A 5,000-nucleotide genomic window follows, 5' to 3' on the forward strand; every position below is an offset into this window, starting at 1 on the left:
ATAGATGATACATACTGTAAACTGGGGAGGACAGTGTGAACCGCACTCGACCCAGTCACCCTATCTCACAGTCCACTCTGTGTGTAACAAAGCGAAAGCACCAAAGCACTATCGTTCAACAACATCCATTTTATCCTCGCTGCCACAGGACACTATCCAAAGAACGACAAGAGGAACGTCACGTCCACTAATAAGACAGAATGTCTCACACCACCCGCAAACAACGCAGCTCAAATCAGCCAGCAACACCCACAGTGGTCCACCCAGTATCAACACAGGACGCAACGCCACGCCACAACACAAAAGGTACAAGTAATAAAATACCCTTTGGCCACACTCCTTATAAAGGCATCGAACCAACCCACCACCTGACACCAGCCAAACGTACATCCTGATTTGACACATCTCTGGCAACCTAACCCACGTTGGCCCTTAACCTAACCCACGTTGGCCCTTAACCTAACCCACGTTGGCCCTTAACCTAACCCACGTTGGCCCTTAACCTAACCCACGTTGGCCCTTAACCTAACCCACGTTGGCCCTTAACCTAACCCACGTTGGCCCTTAACCTAACCCACGTTGGCCCTTAACCTAACCCACGTTGGCCCTTAACCTAACCCACGTTGGCCCTTAACCTAACCCACGTTGGCCCTTAACCTAACCCACGTTGGCCCTTAACCTAACCCACGTTGGCCCTTAACCTAACCCACGTTGGCCCTTAACCTAACCCACGTTGGCCCTTAACCTAACCCACGTTGGCCCTTAACCTAACCCACGTTGGACCTTAACCTAACCCACGTTGGCCCTTAACCTAACCCACGTTGGCCCTTAACCTAACCCACGTTGGCCCTTAACCTAACCCACGTTGGCCCCTTAACCTAACCCACGTTGGCACCTTAACCTAAGTTACGCTGCACCTTAACCTAAGTTACGCTGCACCTTAACCCAAGTTACGCTGCACCTTAACCCAAGTTACGCTGCACCTTAACCCAAGTTACGCTGCACCTTAACCCAAGTTACGCTGCACCTTAACCCAAGTTACGCTGCACCTTAACCCAAGTTACGCTGCACCTTAACCCAAGTTACGCTGCACCTTAACCCAAGTTACGCTGCACCTTAACCCAAGTTACGCTGCACCTTAACCCAAGTTACGCTGCACCTTAACCCAAGTTACGCTGCACCTTAACCCAAGTTACGCTGCACCTTAACCCAAGTTACGCTGCACCTTAACCCAAGTTACGCTGCACCTTAACCCAAGTTACGCTGCACCTTAACCCAAGTTACGCTGCACCTTAACCCAAGTTACGCTGCACCTTAACCCAAGTTACGCTGCACCTTAACCCAAGTTACGCTGCACCTTAACCCAAGTTACGCTGCACCTTAACCCAAGTTACGCTGCACCTTAACCCAAGTTACGCTGCACCTTAACCCAAGTTACGCTGCACCTTAACCCAAGTTACGCTGCACCTTAACCCAAGTTACGCTGCACCTTAACCCAAGTTACGCTGCACCTTAACCCAAGTTACGCTGCACCTTAACCCAAGTTACGCTGCACCTTAACCCAAGTTACGCTGCACCTTAACCTAACTTACGCTGCACCTTAACCTAACTTACGCTGCACCTTAACCTAACTTACGCTGCACCTTAACCTAACTTACGCTGCACCTTAACCTAACTTACACTGCACCTTAACTGTCACATGTAACGTCACAGGAATGTAGCTTTGCCTAACAGCAACCCTCTGAACATAGTTCACTGCTTGGATCCTCTGGTGTCATGTGTATTTCTTGATGCCATGGTGCGTACCCTCACATAAAGGTCTTTCGAGTGTTGCGTACTTTCTACACAGTCCCGCTAACCACTGGAAGGGTGTACCGCTACAGAACGAATATCGCCCTCCCCTCCTGCCCTTCCAAGCTGGTCGGTCAGGCGTTTGTTTGTGAAATGAGCCTTGCAGCTGTTCAGTTGCATTCGGTTGTCGATGCAGTCAGTGTACGTTGTGGTACGGCCTGTGTGGACTGTCCGCTGATGTACGCGTAACCCACACTGATCATCCGTCGTTACGTACTGAGTGACATAATGTGGCACATGCTTGACCGTACACCGGCTGCGCCCTACAATGGCGAATCATAAGGGCCATATGTTGTGCACGATGCTACTTGTCTCGTCTCCCCATTACAGCGAGATTGCACTGTTGTACGCCGTACAGACATGTGGTAGGTAGGTACGGACGAAAGTATTGCATGTTGGCCCCCCCCCCCCCCCCTCCTCCCTCTGCCGGGAATCAGCGTGAGCCGTCTGTTGATGTAGCGACGAGGGTTTTCCTATTTAATCGTATTGCCCCACACAACATGATAGCACGGTGGACCGCGTTCCACATCTGCGACATGCTACAGAGGCCGGTTGACAGTCGACCGCGCAAGGGACATTGCACACGTGCGCGGACCATCTTCCACGTGTTCTCTCGTGTACATGCCGCAGTGTGTATGTGGGCTGATGTAGCGTGTCGTGACACATAACATGCAGGCATGCCAGAATCGTAGATTTCGCAAATGTAGATTGACGTATACGTTTGCTGCCAAAGATCCGCAAATGAACTGGAAATCAGTTGTTGAGCGGTTGTTCGCGCTGCAGGTGCATCGGTGATAGCGACGATCGGTACATCTATGAACCGGTTGTTTCGGCGGTACCCGCCATGCCCCCGAACCTGAGTTGGCCATGTGGGTATGAAGCGATACGAGGCTGTGGCTTGGCGGGACAGTCCCCGGCCGGTGAGGGGGGGCCGCCCGGCGTGCTGGCCGCGCGCTGCGTGAGCGCACGCACTACAGCCGGCTGGTGGGGGGCGCCCAGTGGCAGGAGCGCCGGCCGACGGGCCCGGCTGGCGTCCCAGCTATGCGCCGGCGCACCCTGCGCGCGGCGCCAGGCGGCCAAAGTGGGTTCTGCCGAGCCCGGTGCGAAGCGCGGTGGACATCTGCAGTGTGCTGGTCCGATTGCGGACTGTGTGCGTTGAGGATGCGCCGCCGCCCGGCACTCGGCGTCGCGACGCCGTCTGCTGCTCGGTCGCCCCCAGCGGTTCTCGCAGGTGGTTTGTATCGCAGCTCTGCGGACGTGTTGGCGCGTGCGCTGTGCTGGGAGAGTTCGCTTCTGCACCCAAGTGGGGCTTTGCCCTTCTGTGGCGCTGGCGTTGGAGCTGCCGGTCACCGTAGGTGGCGCGTGTTGTTTCCCGCCGGCAATGCCACGACAGCACGCTCCCGGGCCTCTGTCGGCAGCGGCAAGCTCAGTTGGGAGCACGGGTGTTCGCACTGAAAGCGTCTACTCGCCCATCTCCGGGCGATTGCGCCTCTCTCGAACCCGACCAAGTACTTAGGACGGCGCTGCGCGCCGCCGGGACCTGAGAGGGTTTCGAGGTGTATCGTGCAGGGGAGCTCAGCCTCCTCCTGTTTGCAGAATAATTGAGCGGACGCTTGCGTGTTCGCGCGGGCCCTCGGGACACACTCCCGGGCGGCCGGCTGCTCAGCTCTCGTTGACGCAGCTCCCTGGTTGATCCTGCCAGTAGTCATATGCTTGTCTCAAAGATTAAGCCATGCATGTCTCAGTACAAGCCGCATTAAGGTGAAACCGCGAATGGCTCATTAAATCAGTTATGGTTCCTTAGATCGTACCCACGTTACTTGGATAACTGTGGTAATTCTAGAGCTAATACATGCAAACAGAGTCCCGACCAGAGATGGAAGGGACGCTTTTATTAGATCAAAACCAATCGGATTGGCTCGTCTGGTCCGTTTGCCTTGGTGACTCTGAATAACTTTGGGCTGATCGCACGGTCCTCGTACCGGCGACGCATCTTTCAAATGTCTGCCTTATCAACTGTCGATGGTAGGTTCTGCGCCTACCATGGTTGTAACGGGTAACGGGGAATCAGGGTTCGATTCCGGAGAGGGAGCCTGAGAAACGGCTACCACATCCAAGGAAGGCAGCAGGCGCGCAAATTACCCACTCCCGGCACGGGGAGGTAGTGACGAAAAATAACGATACGGGACTCATCCGAGGCCCCGTAATCGGAATGAGTACACTTTAAATCCTTTAACGAGTATCTATTGGAGGGCAAGTCTGGTGCCAGCAGCCGCGGTAATTCCAGCTCCAATAGCGTATATTAAAGTTGTTGCGGTTAAAAAGCTCGTAGTTGGATTTGTGTCCCACGCTGTTGGTTCACCGCCCGTCGGTGTTTAACTGGCATGTATCGTGGGACGTCCTGCCGGTGGGGCGAGCCGAAGGCGTGCTTGCGCGTCCCGAGGCGGACCCCGTTGAAATCCTACCAGGGTGCTCTTAGTTGAGTGTCTCGGTGGGCCGGCACGTTTACTTTGAACAAATTAGAGTGCTTAAAGCAGGCAAGCCCGCCTGAATACTGTGTGCATGGAATAATGGAATAGGACCTCGGTTCTATTTTGTTGGTTTTCGGAACCCGAGGTAATGATTAATAGGGACAGGCGGGGGCATTCGTATTGCGACGTTAGAGGTGAAATTCTTGGATCGTCGCAAGACGAACAGAAGCGAAAGCATTTGCCAAGTATGTTTTCATTAATCAAGAACGAAAGTTAGAGGTTCGAAGGCGATCAGATACCGCCCTAGTTCTAACCATAAACGATGCCAGCCAGCGATCCGCCGCAGTTCCTCCGATGACTCGGCGGGCAGCCTCCGGGAAACCAAAGCTTTTGGGTTCCGGGGGAAGTATGGTTGCAAAGCTGAAACTTAAAGGAATTGACGGAAGGGCACCACCAGGAGTGGAGCCTGCGGCTTAATTTGACTCAACACGGGAAACCTCACCAGGCCCGGACACCGGAAGGATTGACAGATTGATAGCTCTTTCTTGATTCGGTGGGTGGTGGTGCATGGCCGTTCTTAGTTGGTGGAGCGATTTGTCTGGTTAATTCCGATAACGAACGAGACTCTAGCCTGCTAACTAGTCGCGTGACATCCTTCGTGCTGTCAGCGATTACTTT

The 5,000-nt window shown here is 54.1% G+C and overlaps 1 non-coding gene across 1 annotated transcript in view; it reads left to right on the top strand.

The window, feature by feature from the left end:
* Window positions 1-3,533: 3,533 nt before the first annotated feature.
* The window catches only part of LOC126333666 (small subunit ribosomal RNA), a 1,893-nt gene continuing 426 nt past the window's right edge, over window positions 3,534-5,000 (top strand). Inside the window, exon 1 of the ribosomal RNA XR_007564326.1 lies at window positions 3,534-5,000. This exon is cut by the window's right edge and continues 426 nt beyond it. This is a non-coding gene — a ribosomal RNA (small subunit ribosomal RNA).

The sequence above is a fragment of the Schistocerca gregaria genome, unplaced genomic scaffold, assembly GCF_023897955.1.
Source record: "Schistocerca gregaria isolate iqSchGreg1 unplaced genomic scaffold, iqSchGreg1.2 ptg001626l, whole genome shotgun sequence".
Classification (NCBI taxonomy): domain Eukaryota; kingdom Metazoa; phylum Arthropoda; class Insecta; order Orthoptera; family Acrididae; genus Schistocerca; species Schistocerca gregaria.